Raw genomic sequence first — 20,539 nt, 5'->3', positions numbered from 1 at the left:
TTTAACTGTGACTGAGGCTTTCAAAATTTAAGTTTATACAGGTGTGAAGATGCAGTCCCCCCAAATTCGGGGATGCAAGAGGGCTTGCTCCCTACAAAAAATGCTTTTAACGTGTGACTGAGGCTTTCAGAATTAATTATTTCTTGGGTGTCACATTTAATTTTTCATAGCTTCAGGAATCGGGTCTATATTATATCATCGAATGCTTAAAAAAGCAAACACTGATTGATCGACCTAATTTAAGCGAAAGCTTACAATCTCGAACTGTCAGATCAGCGATTTTTTTCCCAGGGAAAAAAAATCACTGATCCAAAACACATACACACAACACAAGCACACCAAACAAACAGAAATCCACACACATACACCTAAAATCTGATACATAACCCTACACTAAACTATGCACACACCACTAACTACCCACTTACCTTAACCCAAACCCTAACCCTAAGGTCCGTCACTATCGCACACTCACCTCACCCGCTCCCTAACCCTAACTCACTTAAATCCGCCCTAACCCTCATGTCCACTCAATTGCACACACACCTAACCCGAGCCCTAACCCTAACTCACCTAAATCACCCTAACACTCACATCCACACAATCGCACACCTACCTGAATCCGACTGGTAACTTTCCACCATAACACTGAAAATATCGAAGCAACAGAAACGGACAACCAAATTCTTTCCCTAGGAAAAAATTTGAGTTTCTGCTGCTTCGATATTTTGCAGTTTCGCAGAAATAAGTTTGATCAATCAGCGTTCGCTTTTTTAAGTGTTTGAGGATATAATATAGACCCCAGGAATCATATAAGCAAATCTTGAACTTCCAATATGTCAATATACATGTTTATAATTTCAAAAAAAAAAATATTATTCATAAAGACATTAAACACCCTGTCAATTACCTAAGTAACAGACACATTTGACAAGGGTTAAGCAACATATTATCTGTTAATACTACTTATAAGCCAAGATATGCCTATAGTATCATATGTTGGCTAGAATTTTCACAGGATAAACACTATCCTGTATCCAAGTCTTTTTTTCACTGAACATCTGGATTTTACATTCAGAACGATGATGCAGATTATGCCTGATATCTGTACACCAGATACAGTTGCATTCCTACAATAATTTATGACACTTTACAGCCATTTATGTGCCAATTTCCAGAGATCAAGGTAATCCCTAGTGCAAGAGCATTTGTAACAGCCATGCTGGGATGACCTTAGGATGAAATACCCAGAAGCTGCTAACATTCTGCTTCTTAGGTACCTTCATAACGGCATGCTACATATTATGCAATACCCCAGACCTGTCACATGTGGTGTTTCTGATTAAAAAAATTATCAAAAACTGTAACTCACAACACATTTTTGTTAATATAGCTTGCAGACTAGTTTTCTTCTCACCATCTTTTGATCATTATTACATTTCCTTACATTGTGTAAAGTGCAGAGCATTTATTTATTCTCTGATAAATGTAGCCTATTCAGGACATCATGGAGCTGAAACCTACTCAGGAAAGCAATGGGCACAAATGTAAGAACCGGTCCTGGATGGGGCACTAGTCCATCCCAGGACATATGCACAGATTCAGTTATGCTGCACTTATGGACAGCATATAAAACTAACATTTTGCCTAACAACATACCTTTGGGATATGCAGGGGAAACCAGTGCATCTAGGAAAAAAAAAGAAGCATTCCCAAGGAGGGTGAATCGAAAGATGCAGACGTACAGAAGGGACCCTGCAAGGATCCAAACATGAAAAAAATAGTTCTGAACAGCAGTATTAACCATTTCACTACAGCAAATTGCAGACTTCTATGTTATTCGAACTGTCAGATGTATACATCTATAATGATGCCCGATGTAGCCATCTTTTCTAAAATCTGGTCCTACACATAACTTTAGATTTGCTTCCACAGGCATTCTAAACTTTTCTTGGAGTAGAAATCAACAAATTCTAGTGAGTAGGACATTTGTTTCCTCTAATACATTTTGAGGTACAATTCCCTCTTTAAAGTAAATAATATCTGTGCCTTTAAGGAAAATTGAGCTAAACAGAATCACACTAGAACTACTTCTAACCTTCCTTTCTTTCTGTCCACCTAAGCTGTATCTCTAAGAAGTGTTACTGGTCTGCAAATGTTTGAGTTCATTTCATTGCCAGTTTCTGGATATTGCACATTATCGTGTTTTTATGTGTGTCATGATTTTGTTGCACTTGTATTTTGTGCTTTGTAATTCTGGTTTTGCTCTGTGGTGCATCTAGAGAAAGTCCTACTGCTTGGTCTATCACCTGGTGAAAAACAAAAAATTAAATAAGTAAGGTATGGGTTAATATTCTATAACTGAGAAGGTATACTGGTTGTATACGTTATATCATAACCTTGCAACAAACGAAAGTGGTTTGCATTTACTAAAGCCAAAACTCTTATCCAGAATGCTTTAGTATATAACTTGGAAAATCCACACACACCCATGGTCTGCATTAATACACAGGCAACATTTGGAGAGAATTCTTTCATAACGTCAGCAGGGATAGAAGTCTAGAGAAACCAACAATACACATGTTATGTTGATTTCTGTCAACTAAGTCTGGCAAATTCACACAAAAAGTTAAAATGTTGAGTTGAGACCAACCTTCATCCTGTAGCCTTTCATGAAGTATCAGAGAACATTCCACAGCATTCTTTGACTTTCGGCTTTTCCCAGTTAGGGGTTGCCACAGCGGATCACCTGTCCACTATTGACTGGCAGTGTATTTTTACAGTGTCGAGTTGCCAGCCCAGCACCCAACTTTCACAGAAGGCACATACAACAGCATTCTGTTATTGTCAAATGTATGAAGGTCCTAATCCTCTGAAAAAATGTTAGCAAAAGAGACAGAATCTGCCTCACCAACAGTCCCCACTATTATCGCCTGTGAAGGAGTTAGATCAAACATCATGAGGAATGTTTCATCTGTCTCTTAGCACTCTGCTCTGCTGAGGTCACTGTTTCATTGTCCTTGCTTAAATCAGCCTAGACAATGGCAGAAATTCATAAACATTTAACACGTTGCGCAGTGCAAATTAGCAAAGGTATTGGCAATGTACAGAATGTGAAAAACCATGGAGACGTCAGACACATGGGTAGTGCATCTGAATAAGGTTATAAATAGCATATCAGAGCATGCAAATGATTGTATTATTTATTTATTTTATTTTATTTTATTTTATTTTATTTTACATTTGTTGACCAGGCTAGTCTAGCTGGAGACATGTCCATTTTCAGTAGAGGCCCAGGGAGAAAAGCCCCAAGAAATTGTACAGAGTTTATACAAAGTTAAAATAGAAGTTATACAGATATTGAAAGAACAGAATTATCACAAAAAAATGTTTTTTTTTTTTATACAAATAGAACAAATTAGAATTACCATGGTCATTTTGTAAGGTACAGAGATATAGTATACATATATGTTATATGCAATAATGTAGTTTATTGATACATAAAAGGTAGTTACTATAGGATGGGGTGAGATAAGTGAATAGGAGAAGTTTTAGTCAGGGTTAGTACAGGTGCATAGCCAGTGATTATTGAGATATAGTTTTAGATTCCTTTTAAAAAGTGAGAGAGAAGTCTGAGATGTGATTTCAGAGGGGAGTTTATTCCATAGTTTTCCTACAGAGTTAGAGAACAAGGAGTCACCTGCTGAGTTGTTGGATTTAGTAGTATTAATCAGCAGTTTGTTTGAGGATCGTAGATTTTTGAGATTATTATATGGTGTAATGAGGCTAGAGAGTATTGGAGTATTGCTAGGTTGATACAGGGTCTTATGGGCTATTGTAAGCTGGTGAAATTGAAGCTGGTTAAGAAATTGAAGCCAGTTTAATTGTTTAAGATTTATACAGTGATGGGTTCTGAAAGGAGAGCCTGTAGCAAATCTAGCAATATTATTATAGGATGTTGTCAGTTTCTTGAGGTTGTTTTTAGAGAGATTGGTATAAATGGGAGAGGCGTAAAGCAGAGTGGATATTAGGTGAGTTCTGGCTCTAGCGGACCTAGCTCCTGGTGTAAGATAGGATTTAATTCTGTAAAGGGATCCCAGTTTTTTGTTAACTAACTTTATTGTAGCGTTTATGTGAGTATAAAAGTTTAGATTGTTGTCTATTGTTATTCCTAACAGTTTAGTGGTAGGGTCAGGAGAGATAAGAGTACCATTGTTAGGAGTGAGATTGAAATGTAAAGAGGTGGACTTTCGGGTTGGTGTGAAGAGTAGCAATTTAGTTTTTTGGGGGGATTTAGAAGGAGGCAGTGGTGAGAAAACCAAAGTTCTACAGTGTTGAATGCTTTTTGGGTAAGAGACTGAAGTTCAGTTTGAGAAATGGTTGAGCAGATTATGGTAGAGTCATCTGCGTATTGAATGCAGGTGGAGTATTGAATAGCTGTTTGCAGGTCATTAATGAAGATGGAAAATAAGAGTGGGCCTAATATGGAGCCTTGTGGGACACTGAGGGAGATAGGAAGGTGATTAGATAGTTTATTTTGCCAGAGTACAGCCTGCTGACGATTATCAAGGTAAGATGTAAACCAGTTCAAAGATAGAGGATCAAGTGAAAGAGAATTTAGTGTATGAAAGAGTAGTTGGTGGTTAACCATGTCAAAAGCTTTGGATAGGTCAATGAAGACTGCAGATGAAAGACAATTATTGTTGCGATTATTGTTGATGCAGTTTGTGAATGATAGCAGGGCAGTGGTGGTACTATGGTAAGGTCTGAAGCCATGTTGACAGTTAGCAAGTAGGTTGTTCTGGAGAAGGTGGTTGAGTAGTTGTTTATGAATGCATTTTTCCATAATTTTTGCAATAGGGGATAGTAAAGCTATGGGACGAAAGTTGGAAAAGTCATTAGAGTTCCCCCCTTTATGTAGTGGGATGATATGCGAAATTTTCCAGATTGATGGGACAGTTCCTTCACTTATTGTTATATTTATCAGAATAAAAATAGGGTAGGCTATGGCTTTAGCTCCTTTTTGCAAGAATTCTGCTGGGAGTTTGTCAGCTGAGGAGGTGGTCGGTTTTAACTTTTGGAGAAGGGAGGAAATGTAGGAAGTAGACACTGGTTGTAGGTGAAATAGAAGGGGTGGATTTGTAGAAGAAGTGGGCAGGTTAGATATATCAGGTGATAAGTGGCTAGCTAGAGTTTGGATGGTATCTGTGAAGAAAGAGTTAAAGGCATTTGCTGTTTGTGTGGGATTCTCAGAGTTTGAGCCTAGTGGGGTGGGTGTGATCAATTGGCCTGGGTAAAGAAGATTGTTAATACTAGTCCAACATTTTTTGGGTTCTTTGAGAGAGGTTTGCTGTAATTGGAGATAATAATTCTTTTTATCTAGCAGGATGGCTTTTTTTGTACTGTTTCTATGTTCTCTAAAGGTTTGGCGGTCTATCAGATTTTTAGTAGTACGCCATTTTGCCCAGGATTTATTTCTAAGTAGGATTTTTTGTTTAGTATTGTTAGTGAGCCAAGTGGCTGGTTTAGCTTTGATTCTAATAGAGCGAGTTGGAGCGTGGTGATCCAGGGTGGCTAAGAATGTGGAATTAAAGTATTCCACTGCTTCGTTTAGAGGGAGAGTTTTTAATGGTGTCCAATTATATTGTTTCAGTTCTGTTTGGAAATGTTCTGGGTTAAATTGCTTTTTAGAGCGTATTGTTCTGAAAGTGTTAGGGAATATTATGTTGGTTTTATGTCTGATAATAAATGTTAGTGAATGGTCACTTAAGTCATCTGGAAGGGTTCCTGTTGTGTAGGGTTGCTGAGGAGTATTAGTAAGTATCCAATCCAAGGTACTTTCTTTGTTATTGAGTCTGTTGGTTCTGGTAGGGCAGTTTATAAGTTGTCAGAAGCCAAAAAGGTTAATATGGGTAGTGGGGTTAGTATTAGTACAGGAATTCCAAACTATATTAAAGTCCCCAAGGACCATGGTTTTTTGTGGGAGATTAATAGAAAGCCAGTTAAGGATATACTCTAGTGTATTACTGTTATTTCCTGGGGGAAGATAATCACAGATAATGTTTATGGCTTTACATGTGTTTACCTGAAGTTTGGAGATAATTATTTCTGCACTATTGTCTATAGGTAAGTTAAGATTTAAAATGCTGACTTGTAGCTCTGTTTTATAGAGGATTGCTACACCCCCTCCCTTTTTGGAAGTACGGTCTAGTCTAATGATATTGTAACCAGGTTGGGTGATTTCATTGCCTTTAATGGTAGGTTTTAGCCATGTTTCTGATAAACATAGGATATCAAATGGGTGAGCCTGTAGGAGGGCGTGAACTTGAGCAATTTTATTGCAAATACTACATATGTTCAGATGTGCTATTGAGAGTGAGTTGGTAGGTTTGGTAGGTGATAGGGTCACAGTTTTGTCTTGGTTGTTGTTTGCAGTGGTAGGGCCAGGGTTGGGGTGAATGTCTCCATCTAATAGTGAGTGGGGGAGTGTTAAAGGGTAAGGCTGTTGCGGCTTACAATAGAAGTCAAATAATTTTCTAGTTTTCAAGTTAGTGAACTTAATGTGTGCTAGTCTATGATATTTGGCTAGTACGTAGCTGTGTTTGAAAATGAGGTTTAGGAAGTTTTCAGAGAAAGGTATTGTTGGTGTTGAGGTGTGTTTGGATGGGAAGGGAAGGGTATAGTGGAGTGAATATTCATAGGAGGTAAAGAGATGGCTAGAGGAGGTAATAAAAAGACCCAATTTAATAAATGTACTTTGTGGGGGATGATTGATACAGACATTTTTAAAGGATGGTGAGGTGAGAGAGAAGTGGGAGGTAGGTATTCAAAGCACTGGAGAGATATAGTAGTCGGTTAGGTGTTAGGAAAAGGAGGGATGAGAGGTAGGTATAAGTGGGTGGGTTGTGAAAGAAAGAGGGTTGGGAGTGTTAATGATGTGGTTTTTATGATAGGTATAGGGATAGAGGGGTGTGTCCTTTAGGGGAATAATTGTAGGAGCACTGAGGGCGGGTGGAATTTGGGGGCAGGGTAGGGGAGTGGAGTGAGCCCAAAGGGCGAACGGAGTGGGTAGAGACAAGAGAGTGGTCTGTCAAGGAAGACAATCAGTGAAGTATGAGAAATTCAGCAGGTAAGTTTGGTAGATCTGGGAGTTGGAGTGGGAGAGTGTGGAAGAAAGTCAAGAGGCTAGTAGGAAGAGATGCAGGCTATTAGAGGAAAAGGTTACAGCAGGGCTAAAAAAGAAAAAGGGATTTAGAAGGGAGAGTCTGGAGGGGGTTAGAAGTACTGGAAAGGCTGGGATGACTAGGGGAAAGAGGAGACGAAGTGCAAGAAAAGCAAGCAGAGGGTGGGGGTATGGCTGCTGGCTGATATGGCAGTTTAAATTGGACACCTAGCAAGTATCACAAGATTAACATATACATTTAGTAGAAGATACAATATTATTTGACATACAATCTTAGTTTAACTTGGCTTTCAATCCAGGGGAGTACTTTGGTTACCCAGGTGAGGAGCTACACAAGCAGGCTTAGGTAGGTGAGTAGAGTTGGTCTTTGGTGTCCAGCAGGACACAGCCCAAGGTAGAGAAATTAGGTAAAAGAAGTATGAACAACTGGAGAAAATAAAAAACATAAAGAGAGAAGAAAGTTATAATGGATACTAGGTATGGAAACGGGAGAAATTAGTTAAACAGTAAAAGTAAAACAGAAACATGATAGGAAATGAGGACTCTCATGCAAATGAGGTACCCCATATTTGCAAATGATGACATCAAACATGGCGGAGCAGCTCAAAAACATATAAAACAGGAGTGCAACAGCTCTGTGCAAATGCAATCTGAACAACAGATGTTTATAATATGCAGCTGAGTAGAGATGTTAGGTGTAGCAGCAGCTATAGCAGACCAGCTAGTGGAGCCATAGCACATGGATAGAAAGACTATATGTTGCCCACAAGCAGAATTGAAAGGAATGCATGAATTGTCCATCCCAGTAGAGAAAGAGGTGTGCATACCTCTCAACTGTACAGATTTTTGCAGAATGTCCAGATTTTTGCTTCATATTTTTGTTTTTTTTTCTCATAAAATTGAATTTTTTCTGGCAAATCATTGGAAAATTACTGAGGGTTGAAGTCAGAAAATAATGACAGATATTTGAGTTTCAGACTTCATACCCTACAGAAAATTCACATTGATGCAAAACCTGTTATTCTATCAACTTTCTAAGTTTGTAAGAGCAATTTTTTAAAAAGATTCCCAATTTTTGGGCCTTTGTCCCCCCATTATTTATGACTTTGTCCAGATTTTTTGGTCTAAGAGGTTGAGAGGTATGATGTGTGGCACTAACCATCTTAGCTACAGAGACCTTCCAGCAACCTACAAGAACCAGAATCAAAGCTACGTTATCTGGTACACTGTGTAGTTCTCTGACTGGCATCTCCCTCAACTCTAAATTGAAGACTATAAAAGGCTCTACAGAAATGAAACTGTAGCAAACAGCTAGCACAAATGTAACGAGTAGCTTGTTACGGTTATAATACCACACATGAAGCATTTCATCACTTCAGCCATGAACACAAATGCATGATTTATATTCATTTCTGAATGCTCCTTTGAGGTTGACACCACCATAGAATTTGTTGATCATGCCCCCTAACACCTTGCACCTGGGGCAGCCATCTCCTTCATCATGCCATAGCTACAGATCTGAGAATAAATCATTAGGGATATCACAGGTACCACCCTCATATATCTTAGACCACTTCGTTGATATCATGTTTCAACGTATGAAGCATATCTGAATCCCTAGGACTACAGAGGATAGAACCACAACAATGCGGGTACTTTGCAATATGCCCATTACTCTGAGGTCCTGGCAGCCATAGACTGCACACATGTTACCATCAAGTCCCCACACGATCCACAAGAACTGAAATACGGCAATAGGAAGGGCTTTCACTACTTGAACTACCAGGTGGTTTGTGACATCCAGGGCATTATATATAATGTGTCTGAGCACAACTCTGAAAGTTATCTCCATTCACACATATGGCACTTATTTTATTTGTACCAGTGGTTCACATAGGAGGTGGACTTTCAACAGGGTCATCTATTCTGGAGGTGCTCACACAGGTGGGATACACAGAGCAATAAACACAGTTATTATCATATAATGGTCTAACTACTGTGTGTTGCAGGCAATGTCAGTGATGCCCTGGAGCTCTGGATCATGACCTCATATCTGCAATCCCAGACCATGGCAGAGATAGCATACAATACAGCCCACTCTGAAATGCAGATTTCTGTAGAGAATGTGTTACCTCAAAGAATATGTCTCCTGTCTCAAAACAACTGACAGGATACTGCAATAATCACCTGACACCAGCAGTAAAATCAACATGGTATGTGCTATGATACATAATGTGGCACTAAGAAAACAGATGGTGCAGCAGGGCATACCTCTCAACTGTACAGATTTTCACAGAATGTCCAGATTTTTTGCCTCATATTTTTGGTCTATTCCTCATAACATTTGTGATTTTCTGGATTTTTTTTGGCAAATCAGTGAGAAGTAAATTCACCAAATAATGACAGACACTTGAGTTTCAGACTTCATATCATTCAGAAAATGAATGGTAACACAACACCTTTTATTCTAGCAACTTTCTAAGTTTATAAGAGCAATATTTAAAATTTGTCCCTAATTTTTGGAGCTTTGTCTCCCCATTATTTTTGGCTTTGTGCAGATTTTCAGTGCTTAGAGGTTGAGAGGTATGCAGTAATGATCAAACCACAAGGAATGACTACAAAAGAAGGAACAAGGTGTTGATTGTGAGAAAGGGAGATACTGCCAGCACAGCTATCTGGCATTTTGTAAATAATTATATGTCATTTGTGAATATCAACATAGTTTATATAAGGTGCTTGTGTTACAACTGTATTGGAACTGTATGCCATGTGTATACCAAACTGGTCTGTACAGACATGTATGTTAAAAAGGTATTTTATAAAGTGCTTGTGCTTAAAATGTAACCACAGTGTGCCCTACTGGAAAAGAACAGAAATGTATGTGCACTATTGTAACTGTTTAAATGTACATATTTTAACAATGAAAGCTGGAATACAGGAGGTTAACCAGAAAAATGACTGAAATTAAATTACTTTATGGCTAGGCCATAAAAAGATGTTCCACAGGATTTAATAAAATGCACTGTGTAAGGGCCTACATGGAATGTATCCATGTTCATGGCAGCCATTACCATGTTTATGCAGTGCTTAGCAGGTCTAAGCACAGTTGAGCAGAGCATAGCAGAGCACAGCGGGGCCATATTTTAAAAATGTCTGCATAATATGTATATCAAAATTAAATACATATTTTCCCTTCCATGTATTCAAACCCTGGACATACTGCACATGAAGACATAACTCTACCCATTTAGCTACATTGATATTAAGAACCTGGTATACCTTCACATATACCACTGAGCTACCTATAAGCAGTGCTGAACACTGCACAGTGCAACACAAACGCACTTAGACATGCTTAAACACACCTTTAAATACATAAATAATTAATTATATCCAGTTTCTATTTTTAGATGTCTGGCATGGTTCCCCCTCGGCAGCATGCCATGCATATTAATGATGACATGTTGCTGAAGGAGAGCCAAGAAACATGGTTATTGAATCAGTGTAGGTAGAGGTGTAGTGCTAACCGTGGCTTCAGATGAGTTTGAGACTCCCTGCAATGTCCTTTTCTTTTATTTTCTTTTAGTTTTTTTTTTTAAAAGCATGTTTGGGAGACAAGGCATGGAGCATAGCAATGCCAAGCTGCGCTCACATATAAGATAGCAGACACCTGCTGTAAAATGTAAATCTAATGGCTGAAAATTGTATCGGTTAACTCATATAGTACTGTGATTTGGCTGTCTCAAGGCCAGTATTAGTCACATAACGCACTGTCATCCACAGACATCAAGTAATAAAGGTATATGGGTGAGGTAGCCTACTCCATGAGCTGATATTCTTTGTTGACTTCACAGATATGATATTGAAATATAGCTCACCTACTATCTGCTTTATTCTTGTATTTCATGCATGTGCATTCTAGTGTTACTGCAGTCTAGTATAACACTGTAGTAGTACTAGCAGGTCATATTTTGGTTCCAGGTGAGCTCTAGGCAAATATCAGTCAGTCAGAAATCAGCAGTGACTCAATAGCTCAGTTTGTTAAATGCTATGTATATAGTACATTTTACCACACACCGTCCAGGGTTAAAATCCAGTGGTATGAAGCAGTAAATATTACATTAGTAGTCATGTAATGCTAACAATTTCTCTCTCCATAGGAACTACAGGTAAATGGGTGAGGTAGGCTCATATTATGAATAGATAATTGTGTGTTTATATGTCACAGACTAATAAAATCAATAGCAAGAATGCATGCATCAGCAATGTTCAGTCAGAAATAAAATGTGTAATCCCAGTATGGTTGTATGCCTGGAGTGTCTGTTAAAGGTTGCTGCAGTCAATTAATACATTCTGTGCAGATGTCCTCTGCAGTCACTGCTGTTGTGTTCTATTCCCATCCCTACCAACCTGGGCATGACAGCTTAGTGCCTGTACTGTACTCATACATGTCTCTCAAGTGTCACAATTTCATGTTATGTAATTAATAGTGTGTAATCTGTCTGTCACAAGATTACCATGGAAATGATCACCTAGATTGCAAAGTATCACCAAATCAGTCCACAGAACACCTTGGTAGTTATATAGGTCCACCTATTGTGCAAGTGTTCTGTGCAGTTATGTACCCACAGTTGTTACTGCTTGACCCATAGTGACCCATGCAAATAGCTTGAGAGGTTATGCACATGCTACATCAGCTAGAGGAGACTTGTAGTCACTGTACATATAAGGAAAATACAGACCTGTAGAGCAGATAGTAGTGCTGTTGTCAAGGAAATAACCTGCAATGTTACTAATGAACATTTTCCTCTCTCTCCCCTCCCCTTATCTTCATTTATTTCTTATTGTTATTCATTGCTTATGGTTTACTATTAACATATGTTGTTACATTAAATGTATTTTGAGACGTGTTTTATTATTGGTATGTATTATAATGGGTGCATATTAATATATCTTGTTAAATTATCTATTTTTTTTGGCCTTATGCTATAACTGTTACTGGCATGCTGTTAACATACTGACTGTCCTGGTATTTATTGTTGTGTTTCACATAATATGCATTGATATGTAAATGGGTCATTCCAATGTTCTGCCATGCTCTTATAATAACAATGATTTGTTCACAACTAACCTATATTTATTGCTATACCTCCATTACCACAGCACACCAAGGTAGGGCATTTCCAGCTGATCCACCTATCTTGCCTCAACTGATGGTGGCACTGGGTCCTGGCACGTCTGGGACCCAGATGGATGGTGCCCTTGCTGCTGCCCCTGCACCATCTGTGGCAATGGGTGGGACTATTTCAGGGGATGGGGCCTGGCCTCCCCCTGGGAGAGGTGGCAGAGGGGCCTTTGTCACCCAGGATCAACTGCCAGTCATGGTACACAGGATTGTACATCACAGCTATGACATTGCTTGTGCCAGATTGAGAGCGTGCTGGCCAACCTGGTGGGGCAGCCTCGCCATGGTGCCCAGCCTCCAGCACAGCCACCCTCGGAGCACTGAAGGAGCAGTGCCGACAATCCCATGGGTGGGGATATGAGTCATGCTGCTGCCATCTGGAGGCACAGGTGACTTGGATTCCATAACACCCTCCCCATCCAAGGTGTTCACCCCCTTGTATCACATGCTGCGCTTGTCTGCTGTGCTGTCTTGTCTGTCTGTGAATGCATCCTCTCCTACCCAGCTTACCTCCCCACACATGACTATGTCCCTTCCCCAGCATTCCACTCTCACCTTAATAAAAAAATGTGCATCTGTCCCAAAAATATTTCCCCATACATAGCTCTCCATTTTGCACATGTCCACTGGACACAAGTAATTTGGTCCAATTGGCTTGACAACACAGTTTTGTAGTTTTGACCCCTCTCTCTGGGGTATGAGAGTCCAAATGCTTCTACAAAATCTGTCAAAGTGCACAGCTGTTGTACAAGAAATGGATAACTATGGTTCTTTCCTACACCCTTCCTGCACATCTCTACCTGCCTTTCACTATGTTTTTCCCACTGCCTGCCCCCATTTCACCACTTTCCTATCACCCCCTTTTTCTTTTCTTTTTTTTTTTAGCACAGATTTTTGTGGAGCTGAGTGGAGTGGCACTGATTCACTTAGCTGAGCTTAAATGGAGCTTGAATGATACACATAGACCTACTAAACCAGCACTGTCAAAAAATACACATAAATACACAAAATCATACTCGGAGGCTCTAAATAAAAACCGGCAAAAGCAGCAGAGACCTCCAAAGCAGATACCCAAAAACCTGCACCTCCCATCACAAACCAGACAACACATAAAACACAAAATCAGTGTGCCACACAATCACTGCCCTTAAGGTGAAATAACATACCTAACACACTAGTAATAGGTGACTCCATAGTCAGGCACACTGACATCCCAGTCACTAGGCTGGATAAGCAGAAGGTTACTGTTAACTGCTTGTCGGGAGCCAGATAACACAAGCACTCAGGTCACTCCAGAACAAGTACAAATATGACTCTGTCATTGTTCATGTTGGTGTGAATGACCTGACATGTACCTCCCTGGACTACACGAAGAGAGACATGGAAGAGCTCTTTGATCATGTAGCCCAGGCTGGTATGACCCTGACCCTGAGTAGTATCCTGCCCTCACCAAGAATGATACCACAGTATAAAGAAAAAATTATCAGTTTCAACAATTGGTTAAGCTTCTGGTGTCATTCAAAGGGGATCCAGTGTCTGTCAGCCTAGGACGACATACTCGACAAGCTGCATTGCTTTGCAAGAAATGGCTTGCCTAGGCTTTCGAATACTGGCCAAGGCTCTTGCTGCCCCCATAGTGTCTTTTTTAGGCAAAGCTCAAAAGTCAAACCCACCTCTGTAAACAGCACAATTAACAAAAAACTGAGGGTTATGCTACTCAATGCCAGGAGTTTAAATCTCAAAATGCATGCACTCAAAGCACTCCTCAGTATGGAGAACATTGACATCTGTACAGTAACTGAAACCTGGTTCAAGGCTCTAGAGAGCACCCCAACACTACCAGGCTACAACTCATACCACACGTTCCAGCCACAAAACACAAAAGGAGGGGGTGTATCCATATTCATCAAGGATACCTACACCTCCAGGTTAGTGGTGCCGCATGATACCTCTGAGATCATCCATGTGCAACTAACATCAGGCAAATCTGCAATGCAAATTGTGGCCTGCTACAGAGCACCCTCCATGACCCAGGACCACTACTCCACCTTTCTGGAGACACTGGAAAACATGAAGGTCCTACTGAGCACCCTGATATTGGGCAATTTCAATTACCCTACCATTAACTGGGAAAACTACTCGAGTACAAACTCCCAGGCCCAGCGCTTCCTGGAATTCATCAACTCAAATGCCCTGGATCAGCTGGTAAACTCCCCTACCACAGGTGAAAACATATTGGATCTGGTCATCACCAACATGGGCGACAGGTGTTCCACATCGGAGGTCAACACATCACTGGTTCGATCAGACCATAAACTAATCACTCTGGATGTCCACACCCCACCACCAACCTCAACTAAGGAAACCACAGTAAAAAACTTTTCTAAAGCAAACTTCACCTTACTTAAGACAGAGGCGGTAAGTTTCACAGCCCCCATGCTAAAGGATAATGCTGCCCAAGATGCAGAAACCTTTACAAATGCACTCTATGAGCACCTACAAGGATGCATGGATCATGCCATTCCTAGCAAAACCAAGACTCACTCCTCTAAGAGAAGGAAACCAGTCTGGTGGACCCCTGCCATAAACAGGCTATACAATAGAAGGAGGAAACTAGTTCAGAAAAAAAGCAAACCCTAAGAAGGAAAGACATCCCTGATCAGTATCAGTAAGAAACTAAGGTCCCTCATAAAATCATCCAAGGCTAACTTCAAAAGAAAAATAGCCAAGGATTCAAAAGATAAGCTATGTTAAGAATCCAAGTGGCAACTCACAGACATGCACTGAACTAGTGCAAAATAGCACAAAATATGCTGAACCTACTGATATTGTCAACATCCAGGCAGATAGATTCAGTGCAAACTTCACCCCCCTCTCACCCCCAAAATGGCCTACAACAATACCGGAAAAGTGTAGTGTCCCAGAAATCATAGACGTACAGATGAAAATAGCACTTTCAAAAGCCAAAAGCATAGCATCAGTGGGGCCAGATGGTGTCCCAGGCTGCATCTTGCATGAACTACAGAATGAACTAACCCCCCCACCTAAACACGCTGTTCAACCTCAGCCTCTCCGCAGGCTACATGCCCATTGAATAGCACACACCAACGGTTATTCCAGTCCACAAAGGCAGAGCCACAACTGACCCTGGTAACTATCTCCCCATAAGCCTGACTAGCCTGGTCTGTAAGGCTATGGAGCGCATCATCATGGAACTCATTAACAAAGACATTGAGAACCTCCAAACACTTGACCCGACCCAGTTCGGCTTTGTTAAGGGCAGACCATGCCTATTAAACCTGGTTGACTTCTTTGAGACAGTCACCAAGGCCATAGATGAGGGAAAGGTGGTTCACACAGCCTACCTTGACCTCACCAAGGCTTTCGACACCATTCCCCACTCGGATATTACAGAAAAACTCACCAGTCTGAACATAAACCCCTACATCACGAGATGGGTTGCCAACTGGCCTACAGACAGAACTCACACGGTAAGAATAGCAGGCTCCAGGTCCGACTCTAAACCAGTCACAAGTGGTATCCCACAAGGCTCGGTCCTGGGACCCCTACTGTTCGACATATACTTCTCAGAAATACAGGCAAACACAAGAGCACTATGGCTAACCATGTTTGCCGATGACTGCAAACTGGGAGCCATAATTGACTCTCCGGCTGATATGGACATCCTCCAAAAGGGCTTTACTGAGATGGACACCTGCTGTCAAAGTCATGGCCTCAAGATAAATGCCAAAAAATGCATAGTCATCCCATTTGGGAAAAACAAAACACCCACGAATTACCACACAGATGGCAGCCCCCCTAATACAGAAGAGGTAATAAAATATCTGGGGACCCAGGTAGATAGCAATCTCTCCTTTGACAATCATATTGCCAAAGTAGTTAGGAAATCCTTCTATGTGGCCCATCTAATTACTAAAGGGTTTGCATCTAGAAATAAAGAGGTTATAGTGCCCCTCTACTCGTCACTCATCAGACCCATCATAGAGTACAATGCTCCATTTAGGATGTACCTCACAAGACACTTCCAACAGCTGGAAAGACCACAAAAATACCTCACCAAGAGGATTACTGGCCTCAAACATATGTCCTATGCAGCCCGACTGAAAAAACTCCGGCTGTACTCAGTGGCATGTCGCTTACTCAGAGGTGATCTCTGCCTGACTTACAAAGCCATGTCCAACTCAGAATTGATGAACATGCTCCACCTAAAAAAATCCAAGTCACTGCGAGCCACGCACTCTAGTGAGCTAAACCTCACCACAACAATAAATAGAACATGCTGGAGGGATAGATTCCTGTCACAGACTCCCCATGCTTTGGAACAAAATTCCAGACTACATTAGGCAGAGACCTTCACTAACACTCTTCAAGAGAAGCCTTGACGAGTGGATGGGTAACAGAAAATACACCCCTGGGATCACTTCTTTGGCTCTGCTTGACAGAGGATCAGTTAATTAATCAATGGGGCAGTGAAAGCCAACACACTCTGGCTAGGCTTATAAATGCCTTCGGGCAGATAGCCTAGTACCTACCTATGAACCTATAATGACTGAGTCATGAAATCTTTGTCTGCGCAGCTTACTGGTAATTAATGAACTGCTATCCAGTTTTGTAAGTTAAAGGCCTGCAGATAGGGACACACTGCACATATCCGTATAGCCTAACTATAGTTTGCCTACTACTCTGTTATTGGGACTTTTGCAAAACAGATATGCCTTAATCACATGCCTCAATTGGACTGTAAAGGGTACGCTTTCTCTGACTCTGCGATAATAACAGGGCTGACACAGCTGCCATGTTACACATACAGCTTGTTGTCCTCCAAAGTGTTCACACTCCTCCCTATGTTTTCTAGCGTGCAGCAGCAGCTGCAGTCTGTAGCACATGCAGCTGTATGTAAAGGTACCTGCTACAGACCTACCATACCTCCCAACTCCCTAGAACAGGGAATCCGGACACAGCCATACTTAATGGGGGAGACAAAGGCCCAAAGTTAGGGGCATGTTTAGCAGTTTGCTCCTACAAAGATAGTAAGTTGATAGAATAACAGCTATTGCATTAGCATGCATATTCTGATGGGTATGAAGTTTGACACTGAAATGTCTGTCTTTCATTACTGAACTCAACCCACATTCTGTGCCAGTGAACTGCCAGATAACCACAATGTCATGGGACACTGACCACACATGTGAGGCAAAACTGTGGACATACTGCATACATCTCTACAGTTGACAGTTATGGTACCTACCCTCTGCAATGCTGTAGTCTCCATACCTCATTTTAACAACTAAGAAAGGGGTCCAGGTCTACATGAAGGCCTTATATATTGCACTGCGGTGGCATGTCATTGGCTAATGATACTGCAGTTCAGCTGTTTTGGCTGCAGTTAGCAAATCTGAGCCACAGACTGGTGCAGAGGCAATTACCTGCTAATGAGCAGTACCTTAAAAAGGCAGGTGGCTGGTTATGGGGAACAGGTCTGTATGAGACTTAAATCACACAGAGAGTGTATTTTCAAAAGATTACTGGAAGCAAAGTTCAACAAAGGAGTACTGCACTCCACCAGGTATGTAATAGATTTCTCCATATGACAGGATGCTGATGAGAGGATGGAGTTATGGGGAATAGAGATTACAGCAGTAAGCCTGTCTTAGATCTATAGTAATGACATGTTATTGATACTCTGCTGTCCTACACTTACAGGTATGCCTCTCAACTGTCCCTGATTTTCACTCACATTTTAGTTCTGTCCCTGTTAATCCCTCCTACAATGGTTGGCTGTTGTAGGAAAGCAAGTGGATTACACATAATAAATAGTGACAATACATAAGGGTATACACTCCTGTAACATCAAATGGTGTACTGTAAGTCACCCCCTTTCATTCTATCAATGTCTCACATAAATGGTTCTAACATTTTAAAAGTGTCCCTGAATGTTCCTGATGTACTCTGGCTACGTCCCTGATTCTGTTGACATCTGTCTCTGTTTGGTTGAGAGCTATGCCTAACATACCTGTCAGCCTCTTACAGCAAGAAATCAGGACAAAGCTATAATTAATGGGGGGGGGGACAAAGGCCCAAAAGTAGCAACACTGTTCAAATATTTCTCGTACAAAGTAAGAAAGTAACTAGAATAACAGATATTACAGTAGTATAACTATATTTTGAAAGGTTTGACATCTGAAACTCATATGTCTGTCTCTATTTTCTGACTGCAACCATCAATGATTGGCCAACCTTTTGTCAGAAATCCATAGCTGTGTGTGAAAATGACCAAAACTATGAGGCAAACATCTTGACACTCTACAAACAGCTGTATAGTTGAGAGGTATGATGCCTACAGGGAACACATACTACAGCAGGTTTGCATTGTTTTCTGTCATGGCACACTGGACTGTCCCCATATACTGGTTGTAATTGCACATTGTTATTTGTCTGGCAGTGGCCATATGACATATTAGTGAGAGTTTGCCCATAGAGGACACACCACAGTAGACTGCAGTGCTGGGTGTAGGAACATACAGCAGAATCTGTCTCAGCACACAGGTACATACCCCAGTATTAACACTATCTTGGTGGTATCCACACATGTAGTGTGTTGCCAGATTGTGGGGTATGACATGTGAGGGAGCAGTGAATAGTGTAGGCCATTATGGGTGTACTGGCTCTGTACATAGTGGACATCCACGTATCTGGTCTTGTAATGTGTTCCCCTTTTGTTGTCTTTCAGGAACCATGTACTGCAGAAGACATGCCCCATTCTCAGAAGTGGGGAATGACATAATAGTGGATGGACTGAGACAGCACCATCAGATCTTGTTGTCCAGGGGGGAGGCATAATCGAGAACAGCAGGCAGCATTGTGGGCAGACCTTGTGCAAGATATCAATCAGATTGGCCAACAGGACAGGACCTATAAGCAGGTCCAACACCGAGCCACAGACTTGGTGAATGCTGCACAACGAAGGGCAGCTGATGTTGCCAGGGATTGTGCTGCCACTGGTGGGGGGCCTGTGATGGAACAACCACTCTCAGCCCCAGAGGAATTCCTGGTGAACCCAGGAACACACAACAGCTCCCAGGATTCCATCACACCATACATCATGTAGGTGGGTGCCACAGTATCCACAGCAGAAGAGCATCCAGGTAAGCTTACTGTGTTCACCAGTGTAATATTGTAGCAATCATTGTGGCAGGCTGTACATATCTGTACTTGGGTGTCAGGTCTATCTGCACTGGGGGGGTGTTGGGGTTTACACTTAATTGTGCACACATACTCAGAATGTCAGCAATACAGCCAGTATCACAGTAGCTTCTGTACATGTGGATATATGCACATATTACCTTGTAGTGTTGCAACATTTGTGGTGCTGGCAATACCTCTCCCTCACCTATTCATAGGTCTGTCAGGTATGGCCCAAGTCCGTGGTCCTATACCTAGTAACTATGATACTGTTTTTTATAGATCATATCTACCCTATGAAAGTTAAGGGCTACCACATTGCCCAATGTACAACATTTGTGTTTAGACAGAGTAGAATATTTGTATGTTCCATTCTGGAACAGTTAACTACAGTTCATAGACTGGGTAATCACAGTTGTGTATTTGAATGACCATCAACATGTTTGCACTTATAGTTATGAGCGACTACACAGCCTGGTATACATGGCATGATGCCAGGGTAATCTTATGGGTTAGGCTTGTAATGGCTTCACGGCCATTAGCCTAGTACACACCTATGAACCTATGAGACAATTACTCCAAGATGCCTGTTCACACACCTGTTGCAGGTGTCACATCACAGATCACTTAGTGCATGTTTGAGGCCATCATGGAGGCACAGGCACATTCTAAATGCAACACCACATGGATGCTTAGGGTTATAGACACAGCATAGTCTGACATCCGTGACTGCCTCCACCACATTGGGGACACCCTGGACAGGTTCACTGATGCTGTGGACAGACAGTGGGCTGAGACAGTGTCTGTCTTAGACCGCACATTGTCTGTGCTGGAACATCTGGTTGGAGTTGGTTGTAGGACATGTGGACGTAGGTAAGCAACACCATCTGCTGAGAGTCCAAGCGGTCATGCACAGTCATGCTTCAATAGTGGCAGTACCTCCAGTGCTACAGAGGGAAGTGCACTGT

Source organism: Protopterus annectens, chromosome 11.part0, assembly GCF_019279795.1.
Source record: "Protopterus annectens isolate FY-2018-M chromosome 11.part0, PAN1.0, whole genome shotgun sequence".
Classification (NCBI taxonomy): Eukaryota; Metazoa; Chordata; order Ceratodontiformes; family Protopteridae; genus Protopterus; species Protopterus annectens.
The sequence above is the reverse complement of the archived record's forward strand: the minus strand, read 5'-3'. Positions refer to the sequence as shown.